The following is a 13,081-nucleotide window of genomic DNA, read 5'->3' on the forward strand; positions in this document are numbered from 1 at the left end:
CCAGAAATTCTACCTTACCCACAACTCAGGGCACATTCCTGTGAAAATTACCACTTAAAAACCAAATTGGGTGGTGACAACTTTGTTTTGTGTCTCATCTGATGATGACATGGACGGGGAAGAACTTAAAATGCCACGAGTGGAAAACTGGGCAAATGTTACAGCCACAAAATAAGTTTAAAGTAAAAAAGGATTCAAGAAATTTGCGCTGTCTTAAAAATTCACCCACAGTATTGCAGAAGGTAGGTCATGGTGGCACCTTAGAGACTAACTGGTTCAGATAGGCATGAGCTTACATAGGAAACAATGTACATTGCCAGATGCCGTGAAAGGACTGGTGTGGAGAGAAGATTGTATGAATAAGGGAAAGGGGTAGGGGAGGGGATATTGCTAAGAGAGTTAATAAATAGGTTGTTGAGATCAGTTGCAGTCAATAAGGCAGTTAATACCTGGAGGGACCCTTCCTCCTTACAGTTAACAGGTAGAAAGAAAAAATAGTCCCTTTTGAAACCATGGTTAATACAATCCAGTTTATGTATGACTTCTTGTTTCATCTTCAAGTTACTTTTTAAAGGTTTTTTTTTTTTAGGGACAGCTACTCTAATGTCAGGGTTGGAATGTGCAAGGAGGTTAAAATGTTCTGCTGTGGGCTTTTGTGCATTTCATCAAAGTACCTCAAGTATATAAGGGGGCAACTATGGAGAAAGTGGGCATTGAGATCTGTCATAAATATGTTAGAGTATTGTGGGGGTTTGCATGTGTCCAGGGTAGTGCCATTTGTCTGTAGGTATATGGAGTCTCCAAATCTGAAGGTGTGTGAGGATAGAGTGGGAGACTTTGATGGAAATAGAAGCAGTGTTGTAGGGCATTTATACACATACTCCAGGAGTTGGGGGCAGGGAATGCTTTAATTAGAGTGGCTCTGAGCACCTCATGTATCAGCATCCCTGTGCTTAAAAATGGTGATGAGGCTGCTTTAACCAAAGCTTGTTGAATGAGCTTTAGTTAAAGTGCCCCCACCGCCATTTTTAAATATGGGGACACTGATATATGAGATGCTGGGATCTTCATAGATTTCATAGACATTAGGGCTGGAAGGGACCTTGGAAGATCATCAAGTCCAGCCCCCCCGCCCAAAGGGCAGGAAGTCAGCTGGGGTCACAGGATCCCAGCAAGATAAGCATCCAATTTGCTCTTGAAGGTGTTCAGTGTAGGTGCTTGAACCACCTCCACTGGCAGACTGCTCCAGACCTCGGGGGCTCGGACAGTAAAGAAATTCTTCCTTATGTCCAGCCTGAAACAGATCTACTGGAGCATGGTAATTACAGCGCATGGGAGCAGCCTCACTGCTTGTGTATAGACGTCCACGGTCTCAAATAATGTTCCTTATGGCTTGTAATCTATCTTCATGGGGGATGCTGGTGTATAGAGATGTGACATTCCTGGTAACTAATATAGTGTTGGCTGAAATTTGGTCAATGGACTCTAGTTTCTTTAGGAAATTTGTGGTTTCTTTCAAATAGCTGGCAGCTCTGGTGGCATAAGGGGATAAAATATAGCCAGAAACTCCTTCAGTAATGATGTCAATGCCAGTGACAGTGGGGCATCCTGGGTTGCCACATTTTTGGATTTGTATTAAGTAAAGGTGCTTGGCTTGGGTTGTGAGGTGGAAATATAAATTTTGCCCTGCAGTTCCAGAGGTAGCATCTTTAAGAGGTTATATAGTTCCCTCTGGTATTGTTCTGTGTTATTCTTTGATCAGGGGCTGGTGAAACTCAGTGCTGGAAAGTTGCCTCTCAGCTTCCTGTATATATGCTGTTCTGTCCATGACAACAGTGCCTCTCCCCCTTACTACCCTGTTAACACCAGGGTTGTTTTTAAGGCTGTAACTTGGAGATTTTTGGTTTTGGGCCATCTCAGAGTAGTCGTGGGAGCAGAAGCAGTTTATGTACAGGTCCAGAGCAGGGTTGTGATCATCAGGTATTGTGGCCATCAGGCTATCCTGTGCTGTGTAGCAGTCACAGGACGGTGGTGGCTTGATCATTTGTATGACTGTGTCATGGATATACTCCCTTACCTATCGGAAATGGAAAAAAGCTTTAAGGCTTTCATATAGTGGCACCCTACTGAGCTGTGTAGTGGAGCAGAAGTAAAGACCATGGGGATTCAGTGTGGTGAGAGATTAGAGGAAGCAAAAGATATTTGGGAGATGAGTCTGTATTTAAGTGTTATCACAACTGACTTTGTTATCAAATATCCTTAGGGTTCTTCAAAGATAATCTGCAGATTTAAAGGATAATTTAAAAATACATAAAATGGTAAGCCAATATTGGAAGCATTTTCATAAACTTCCTGTACAATACTGATGCAAATTTTGCACATTCTGTTGCATACAGATTTTTATGCATGCATGGTTCAAGGTTACCTACCTAACAGTTGGTTAACTAGGTCCTAGCTTAGATTAAAAAAAGTAAAGGTAGAAGATACACAATGCAGTTTTTCTCAAAATGGTTCAAAGTCCTTAACAGCTACCCTACTGGAAAAAAAAGGACATAGTTCAGCAAAATAATTATTTTCCTGATAATCAGAGTGTAGTAAGAGCAATGTTATTTCCTTAGTATTTTCTATCTATTGGAACTAAAACCTTTTCAGATTTGTTATTAGATTTGAACCTTTTACAGACACTTTTCAGTCATCTGTAACACCAGTAATCAAATGTCCTTATTTTTTCCTCAAAAAATCCTTGTTGACCGTCAAGATGAAAACCAAAGCTGAGAATGATAGTAATTTTCTCAATGACCTGTAACAGGTTGGTTCTAAACATAACCACATTTATAAGTCATTTTCCCACTTTTCTTAAGGAAATCTTCATAAACAACACATTTAGAAAAAGAAAATATCAGAGCAAGTCCACTATTGACTTTACATGCCAGAGACTTCTATCATTCAGCTGGGATTTTGAAACAAAACATGCGATTCAGATATAACTGCATCCAGCCAGCTATTTCCAAATCATTTGAAAGAGTTTGTAGAGACTGTGTATCTTAGGTCATATAAACAGATTTTAGAAGCATCTCTGGGAAGTGCAGCAAAAAAGATAACTGCAGTAGTATGGGAACCATTACAGTCCATTTCCTTCATTTTAATGTAGGTGGTGTTATACCATTATTGCCTGGAGTGCTTTAATTACTTTCCTAGGAGACCCTAACCAGAGTTCTTTCTGCTGTTACAATTCAATTTCAAGCCTGTGGTCTTGCCTCTAGTTTTCCTGACTTATAGAAAACTGAACATATAGATGCAGATAGTGTGTATTTCTATTATAGGCACAGTCCTAAAGGGATATCATTGACTTGAAATCTAATCAGTTCTTAGAAAAAGATGAGTGAAAAATATTTTGTCAGGACTCTAAGACCTGTCTGTTATTTTCTGTACCAGATTTTATGAGTTTACAAATGAGATTTCCAGGGTTTAAAATGTTTCTCTTTCCCTTGTTGCCAGTAAAAGACTCATACAAACAACAAAGGAAACCTGGCTAAAACCTCAGTTTTACCATTAGTGCCCTGTGGCACAGACTCTTCTAATTGCTTAGATCCTATTGCAAGGCTGGGGCTTAACTGACTGTGGCTGTGCACAGATGTTACATTTCTCCTGGTAGAAGTGACAAGGGGACAAGCATTAGATCAGTTTTTTTCTAGGGGAAACATGAGCTTTCCATGAAAGAAGGTTGGCACCTGGAAGATCTGTCTTACAAGAGAATTTCTCTCACAAGAATACCTTCACGCTCTCCTCTCAGCCTGGTTAGGGCAGTGGGGACTGCCTGGGGTTCGGGGCTTTGCACCTCTGTTCCCCTCCCCTCCTAGTCTGGTCTGCAGGGGGAGAGAAGCAGGGGATAATGCTTCCTACTTCTTTCCTGCATGAAGAACTTTGAAATACTTTGAAGTGCTGCATGGGGGAGAAGCTACTCCCTACAGGGCACTTGAGAGCCCCTGTGTGTGGGACTGTAGGTGCTGGCTTTAAAGTGTCACGAAGGAGAGGAACTCCTATCCACCCTGTGCAGCCCTTGCAGAGCCCTGCACCCACATCCCCATGCTGGTGGGGATCAAAAGAATCATTTTTTTTAGTGGATGATGTCCATTTATAGAATAGAGAAGGATGGAGCCCTTCAAATATTGAAGTTGTGATTGTCCCACTGAATTGAATATGATAACCTCTGTGATAAACAGAACTAGCCTTGTGGATAAAATACTGGGCAATCATGTTTACAGGACTCAGATCCCAGATAGTGGGGGTCTGAATCTGATTTCGCTCTTGTTGCATTGGTGTAACTGTATTGACTTCTTTGGATTTACTCCTGTCTTATACCACTGTGAAGTCACTCTCAAGGGCATCTGGATGTTATTGATTTTAAAAGTGATAGAACTAGCGAAAGTTTCTTAATACAGATTCCCAGATTTCTAGTGAGAATGAATTAACATCCTAACACTTAAGAAAGTGTAATGGAATGAGGATTTAAAAGCAAAAAACTGGTGCCTGATCTGCAGAGAATAATTTTTGGAGATTGACTGATAATATATACTTTCAATATCATAAATAAACAATGTGCTTACATTTTGCACTTGAGGATGAAGAGACTGCATTCATAAATAGATCAAATTCTGTTTTCATTTGCATCCTACCATTTAACTCCTGGTGGCAAATTTTTAGTTTATAATGCATCACTGTTTCAGCATAATTCTTGGCATCAGCGATGGGGGCTGTATTGCAGGTAGTGACACGGGAATAGCTGTACCAGATCAGAACTGAAATCTGTCTCTCCTATTCTGTCCATAACAGTGACAAGTATCAGATGCCTCTAGGCAACCCCACAGAGTTAATGCCCTCACCCCAAATTAGGTCTTAGCTCTGAAATATGGGGTTTGATACCTCTCCAGAATTCAGTATAATTATAGTAACTGGAGATTTTTGCTTTCCACATACATATCCAATATCTATTCAAATTTTGTTAGAATTTTGCCCCAATTACTTCTATGGCAGTTAATTCTATAGTCTAATCATTTTATGTAAAACATTTCCTTTGTTCAGTTTTGAATTTCTGACTTTTTAATAAAATTGAATGTATCCTTGTTTTTATGTCATAGACAAGGAGAGCAGACATCCTTGATCGGGATGCCCATCTCTGGTGTAGGGAAGCCTGCAACCAGATCTAGCCCATGAAGAGATTTTATCCAGCCTGCCAAGTATACCAAAAATAAAGTTTATATATGCCACTGTTCATACGTTTTGCATGAGAATGTGCCATCCAGTGGCAGATTATCTAACAACTGCTGCCTTGGTCTGCTTTAGGACTGAGCTGTGTCAGTTTTGCACACTGTTGATGACAGATTGCTGACCTTGCATATGTTATTTAATATACTTTTATCTACTCTCTATTATTTATGTCTTTTCCAGTCTTTGCCATCTGTTCACATGAAAGATTTTCCATGCCCTTGGTGATTCTTTGTACTCTTCTCTGAACTCCCTTTGAAATATCTCTTTTTGAAATGGGGTGACAAGTGCAACACACAGTATTCCAGATGAAGCCATATAATTTATTTCTGTAACGGCATTATACAATTCTGTGCATTGTTAACTGTTTTATTCTTTGTACATCCTGATTTTGCTGAGTTTTTTTTACTACATTGCCCACTGAGCACAGATCTTGATTGAGCCATCTACAGTGATGTCCTGGACCGCTTTAGATTGTATTGTGTTAAAAGTATTTTGAGTGATTCCTTTGAGTCAGTATTATGTATAATTATTACATTCCCCATCTCCCTTTTTTAAAGGTTAGCTGAAGTCAAGAAAGACCAAAGCTCTGTCTTTTCAAGATTGTCAGAAAGCATGATGCAGACATAAACCTAATGGCTGAGGTATGTAGAACCATATTAAATAGGTGCTCATGGCTTCCAGTCAACTCCAGAGAGAAATATACAGTTTTTGAGATGCACAAAAAATATTAGGAATGTGTTTTATATTATGAATAGCTTGTAAGTAAAAGCTATTAGGAAGGAAATCAACAGTTCCTTTAAGTATTTTCCCATGTTTCCTGCTATCACATATGTGTATATATATATATATATATATATATAATATATAAGATTCATGATTCATAAGATTCCAGCATCTATACTTTAGCAGGTCCATATAAAAATATTTCCCTTGATCGTCTTTCAAAGGTGATAGCTCAGTCTTTAGAGTGTGACCACAATATGTAATATGTGTCACTTGGTTTCTTCAGAGCCTGAGAAGAATGGCAGCATGTCAGCTTTCCTCAGATCCCTGTCAGCAAACAGTCTGGGGTTTTCCCTGCTAGCAGCGTTCTAGCCCTTGATTAGTGAATGGAGAAGTCTGTAATCTGTATCCATACTAAGTACCTATTTGTAAAATTGTGTCTGAACTAGTTGTCACAGACCTGACTGCAGGGTAGCTACTAAGGGCCCCCAGCAGTCATGGTTATGATAACTAGTAGAGGTGCACTGATACATCAGTCTGATATCAGATCGGCACCGATATAAAGAAAATTGTCTGTATCAGAAATTGGCCTGATGCGGCCAATAATTTGGCTGATAAATGGCCTGTGCATGCACAGCCACAGTGCAGCATGTAGGCGGTGAGGATCACAGCCCAGCAGCTTGAAGAACAGTGTCCAGCTGGTAAGTCTGTTGTGGTGGAAGGGGAAGGGAAGGGGGGGAGTGTGGAGGGACAGATCAAGGCCCCCCACAGTAAGGGAGGGAGTGGGGCTGGGACAGGGGCTGGGGCAAACGCTGCTTAGCCAAGGTGGGGTGTGGGACAGAGCTATGAATTGTCTGGGGGGCATGGGGTGGGGTGTGGCTCATGCCACTGTGTGTCGCTCATCCAGAAGTCACTCATCCGGCTGCTTACGTGCCACTCGTCTGCCACTCACCTGCTTGTCCAGCGGCTCTTTCCACTGCTCCAGCCACTTGTCTCGGAGGACATGGGGATATGTGTGCCCCCAGATCTACACGGGGTAGGCAGGGCCGGCGCTGCACCAGCCTGTGCTCAGGGTGGGTGGCGGTGGCAGCAGCACTGGAAGTGGGGCTACGGGGTGGGGAGCTGCAGCTACCCCATAGCCCCTACTTCTAGCACTGCCACTACCTGCCCTGAGTGCAGCTTGGTACAGGCCTGGCTCTACCCACCCCACACAGGTCTGGGGCACATGCCCCCCTGCCATGCCCTCCCGGATGATTGGCAGGAGCAATGGTGGGAGCCACTGGGCAAGTGCTAGACGAGCTGCTGGATAAGCAGCTCCCAGACAAGCAGCGCGCAGCAGTGGGAGCCACCGCGTCCTGCCCTGGCTGGGCAGCACTTGCTCCAGCCCATCCCAGCCCCACTCCCTCCCTCACCATGGTGGGTCCTGATCTGCCCCCCATGCCCGTTCTCTTCTCCCTTCCCCTTCCCCTACAACAGACTTACCGGCTTGACACTGCCTTTCAGACTGCCAGGCTGGTATCGGAAATCGGATCGGTATTGGCCCATACGCCTCCTTAAAAATTGGCTATTGGTATCGGCCCCAAAAATCTCTATTGGTGCACCTAATAACTAGTTCTGATACAACTTTAGGAATGGGTGCTAAGCATGTTCAGTAAATGTCATACCCTGTTTCTGGGACTTTCAGCTGAATCACCTTACCTATCTGCACAGATTTAGAATACTCCCAACTAAAATGTATCGTCTTCCCAGTGCTTCTCTCTGTCTCTTTTGGATTAAAAGAAATTAAATGCTGCAGTAAAAACTATGCAGGTTTGTAAGCAAGTTACTTCACCTCAGGGCTCCTCCAGACACGCTTTTGCTCGCTAATACACAGCGATAAGCAGACTCTTTAAACAAATAAAACACACAAACAGAAAAAAACCCAACTTGTCCTGTCCCAGGCACTTGGAGGGACCCCCTGCAGTTCAGGCTGTAGCACAGGTGTCTGGCCCCTCCAGGTGGCATGCAGTTCAGAACCTCTAGCTCACTATTGTTTCCTCACAGCTGGCTGCTCTTCTCTAGTTAGTGTTTTAAAATCCCAGTGAGCCATTCCTTCATCAGCAGCCTTCCCCCAGTTGCTCTTCCTCAGCTGGGCTCGCTGTTATGTGGTTATACTTGCACTGTAGGCTTCCACATTCCTGCTACTGGAACAATAATGCTACCATTTGTTCAGCTGCAGTCCTGGTGAACTGCAAGAATGGGTGTAGGTACATTTGCTGGTGTTGGTACAGCCAGTGGCTTCAATATGTTTGAAAACATTTAACTGGTATCAGAGTTCTGTTCAACATTTTTAAAATGCTGTATAGATGTACAGAATCAGGCTGTAACAGTGCTAGTATTACTCTTCTCTTTTGTATGCTGCACCACAATTTCAAATGTATGTTTAATTTTTGTTTTTAAGGAGATGAATTTTATGTATCTGGTGCATAAAACTGATCTGTTTGGATGTTTAACGAAAGAAAACAAACAACAAATATAAAAATATACCTGGCTGAAAGGTAATTAGTATTTTAAGTTGCTTCAATTATGTCCATATTATTATTATGATGAGTCTTTCCTGTAAGTTTCCAGATAAAATGTTTAGACAAAGTGTTTTTCTTCCAAAACATGTTTTGAATCATCCTTTAAATATTTTTAATGGAAAACTGGACTTTATTCTGCTTATAGTGTAGAGCATAGTTTCTCAACCTGTGGTGCGCATACCCCTGGGGGTATGCAAGACGCCGGCAGGGGGTATGCGGGTGATGAAACCCCTGTAACAAGGGGGCATCACTGCTCCCCTTGCTGCCGCTGGGTTCTGGGTTTGTGTCCGGCCACTCGCCCTCTGCCCTCCCCCGCTCGCCACTCAGCCACAGGCTGCTGCAGGATGGGGAGGGTGGGTACACAGATACCTGCGCGCTCCCTGCCGACCCAGCCACAGGCAGGTAAGTTTCTTTCTTTATCCTGCCTGGGCTTGGGGGGAAGGGGACAGACCAAGACCCTCTCTCTCTTGCCCTCTTTTCCTTTCTCTCTGACCTCTTTCTCCTCTCAAAACTATGGCAAAGAATTTGGTACACTGCACATTGCACAACACTTTAAATTCCCCGGTAAAAATTTGAGTTCAACCTTCCTAGCTTTGGCTAACATCACCTCTAGCCCAGGTACATACTTGAGCTCTGCACCCCTGGTGTAAAAGGTGGTAACCCTACCCACACCAGATCAGACATCTGTCATATCACGATGTTATAGACACAGCCCTTCTTCCAATATATTGCACACATTAGTCTGTAAATATAAAATTCTATGGAAAACAGAGTGTTGGGGTACTTATTAAAATTTTCAGAAGTTAGGAGGTACGTACTACTTTAAAGGTTGAGAAACACTGGCGTAGAGTGTAATAAGAAGGGCATTATTTGGAGATGAGGTCCACCCCTTGAGTTTGTGCATATGGGAAAATCTTTTCTTGAAGAAAGTGCTTGTTCCTGTGGGCTATTTCAGTAAAATAAAAATATTTCTGATAAAAGTGATTATAATTCACTAGCTTGCAGAAATAGCATGCTTTAACAATGCTCACTGATCCTTGGGAATAGACTGACCAGAATTTCTTAGTTGAAATTGGAACAGCTCTCAGGAGATTGAGATACAGAGGGATGAGAAAACAAAGGCTCCCAGAAAATGTTTTGGGAGGACATCAGGAAGGTATGCAAGGAAACACTTGAGAGAACTGTTCCATCACTGTAAAAAAGCACCCCTCTCATTTTCCACCAGTTGGTGAATTTGACTCAATATGAAAGGAAGGGCAAGATCAAGTAGTGAGGGTGTGAGAAGGCTAACTAGAGAATTTAATGTGAAAAGTGTTGTACTTGGAAACCAAAAATTTTTAAACCTTCTGCTTTAAGAATTGACAGAACACTTGGTTGATTAGTAGAAGAAAGGTTTGCTTTAATAACTACCAACAAACTATATAACTAACTGACAGGAAAACAAAAGACTTTTTCTTAATATTCAATAAACGAACTATTACAGTCCTTATATTATCTTAGCTGCAAGAGATTTTTACCCAAGCAGGCAGGAAGCAGTTCTTGTGCAGCTTTCACAGAACGTGGGTTCTTCACTCATGGGCTGGGTGCAGGATGGCTTCTTGATTTTTCCCTCGCCTGCACACCTTGCTGGCAGTTCTGTCTTGCTCTTTATACTGTTTTAATGGTATAGCTTCAAAGCATTTCTTCTTGATAGTTGGTTAATCGAAGTCTGAACAAAGCAGGCAAGGATGGAATTAACATATTGCAATTGTATCTTGTTTGCGTGTTTGTTTTGCTTCTGCAAGCTTTTGATAAGTTTGGAATCAAATGGGATGGGTATTAATTGAATGAGGTACCTTTAGGAAGTTAATCACAGAATACTATTTTTCAGTAGGTGTTTTAACAATGGAGCCTAATAAATAGCTGCATCAAATGGCTTATGGAGATAGTGAAGATCAGAGACCACCATTGGATACAATAGGTATGAGTTTCAGGAGAATACACTAGTTTATCATAACGAACGTGTAGAAATTGACTGCTTATTTTGAGAAATATGCCTTAATTAATGAATGCATATACGAACCGGTCACTGGAGACAATAGGTGTGAGGTAGGTTTGATGTAGTTAGACTGATTTTAGCATAATAAACATGTAGACATTTGTAAAACTTTAGATGGATTTTGGATGTTTGCTTTGGGAAATGTGTCTTAATCAAAGGGGGAATGTGTTAACCAGGAAATATTTACAGTCATCTTTTCAGTGTACTTTGGCTCCTCGTCTCTTACAGGGTTTGCTATGAAGTAGATATTTTAGTTCTTTTGTTTGCTTTAATGACACTTAGCTCCACTGACATGTACATGTAGTTTGCAGTTTTCTCCCTAGGCAATTTGGCTTTTTGGCTTGCTCTCTGAGTCTTGTTATATACATGTAATGATTGTGTCAGGTTTCTGCCAATAATTTTAACCATCACTTATTTTTTAGGGCTGAGACTATTATCATGACTGTTATCATCTTATGGCATGAGTCTGGTACTGGGTACCACAAGCTCCACTTTCTCTTTTGCCTTTCTCTTATGCCTAAGACCAGTGGTCTTTTATACTGGGTTGCAAGCCACTAGTAGAGTTTGATTTTCTTTGTGGCATACTTGTTACCACAACCCAGTCTTGCCCAGACACTGTCTTGTGTTTTTGTGCAAGAGGCACTGTTAGTTTAATCTGGTCCAACCAATTAACACAGCCCTCAAAGAGTGTTTGAGGTACTTAATTAAAGTCAAATCAGTAAACTCCAGTGCTTATCGTGGTTCCTGGGCTCCACGTTTAGACATGTGCCCAGCAGTGCAGCATGCTGAGCTGGGTTGGAGCAACTGTGGCTGGCAGGAGGCCCAAGGGGTCAGCCTGCCAGACTGGGGTTGCTCTGACACAGCTCATCCTGCTGCAGGGGAGCTGGTTGGCGCATAAAGGTGCTCCAGTGTGGGGCTAGCCAGCAGGCAGCTCGTGCACTGAAGCACCCTTGTGTCCTAGCTTGCCCTCCAGCATCTATACGTGTGTTGCTGCGGAGAAAAAAATCTCCATAGCAGGATAATACTTGTATTTACCAGTACTATCCTGTTGCAGAGTTAATTAGCTTACTTCTGCCTAATAGCACTGCACATGTAGACCTGAGATGTTTATTGCAGAGCTAAATAGTCAACTTTGCAGTAAATGTCTTTTGTAGATGTGCTTACTGGATAGTAGCATGAGAGGGTACCACTTCTGTTGAACTAAGCTGGCCCTTTATTAAAACATTATTTACAGAGCTCTCTAAGTGCATAATTTTTAGATTTGTTAGAACCTTTTACTGGCTTGTTTTAAAAAAGTTCTACTGGGGGAAGGCAGGAGGTAAGAGAAGAAAATGTTATTGGTCACCCATATCTTTTCCCATGCTTTTAAAATGGCATATGGAGGTATAAAACCTGAGGATGACTAGGAGACACTGAGAAGCGTTCCCCTCACAACCCATGTGGAGGCCTGGTTATCTCAGTTGATGGTAAGTTTGTTTTCCCTTAGTTGTTATCAACTCTTTCTGCTTATTTGCTTAATGAATACATGTTTTGGTTGTTTACTGAGTTCTGATGCTTGGTCTTTGGCTCTACGATTCTCTGGCAGTCACTGCTAATATCCCCTATAAAACTTATAATTCAAAATTCAAAACCAAGGCTGGATTTTGGCCACCGACCACATGTTTTAAAAGACCACCCCTACTTTATTTACCTCTTCTAAAATTCTCCTGTGAGATGAGCTCTGGCAAAAGTCAATCAATTGATTTTATTCACAGTACCACCAACTTTATTGTAAAACCTAATATGATGTCAGACTGAAAAGGCATATCTACATGTTCATTAATGTGCTGTTATTATGGTGCATTATGTTTAGTACCTTTAATAACAGGTACTAAATGCACCATAATCAGCACTACTGTGTGTAAGAGCAGATGAACGTTTTGTGTGTGACACATAATACACATTGGACTAAAGTTCCAGCGCATTAGCACGGTTTTTGCCAGCTATGCTAATGCGCAGTAGAATTAGTCCAGTGTGCATTAAGTGTCTCATGTAGATGCACTCAAAGAGTAGCAAGGTGTGTAAGCTGCTTGATCCATCGGTTACCTCAGGGGTTGGCAATTTTTTAATAAAGGCGGGGCCACAGCTGATGCCGTGGGCCACCTATCTCTTGCTGTGCCCCAGTTATTTTTGCTCTGGGCAGAGGGGATTATCTCTTGCCCCCCAGCCTCCTCTGAAAGACATCATGAGAGACAACTTAGGGTGATTAATTTTGTGAGCAGAGGGTGCAGTGTGAGGAGAGAGGGCCAGAACCTAGGACTCACAGAGCTGGCAGCAAGGGGATTAGCTGTGTGTCAGTAAAATGTAGGATGCAGAATCTGGGCTGGATCTGACAGCTAAACTGCAACAGGGGATCTGCAAGCTGTTAGTAAAATGCACACAAGATCCCAGGCCAGCTCCAGTCTCTTTACAGACTGGATCTGGCAGTGGGCCATAGGTAGCTGGTCCTTGG

At 42.1% G+C, this 13,081-nt stretch overlaps 1 long non-coding RNA gene across 1 annotated transcript in view; it reads left to right on the plus strand.

Moving 5' to 3' along the window:
* LOC149863575 (uncharacterized) overlaps window positions 1-13,081 on the plus strand; it is a 28,722-nt gene that overhangs the window by 1,427 nt on the left and 14,214 nt on the right. The window contains exons 2-4 of the long non-coding RNA XR_016442519.1: window positions 5,826-5,909; window positions 8,432-8,528; window positions 10,423-10,512. This is a non-coding gene — a long non-coding RNA (uncharacterized LOC149863575). The remainder of the gene's footprint in view (window positions 1-5,825; window positions 5,910-8,431; window positions 8,529-10,422; window positions 10,513-13,081) is intronic.

The sequence above is a fragment of the Crocodylus siamensis genome, chromosome 5, assembly GCF_052110815.1.
Source record: "Crocodylus siamensis isolate JL-2025a chromosome 5, ASM5211081v1, whole genome shotgun sequence".
Taxonomy (NCBI): domain Eukaryota; kingdom Metazoa; phylum Chordata; order Crocodylia; family Crocodylidae; genus Crocodylus; species Crocodylus siamensis.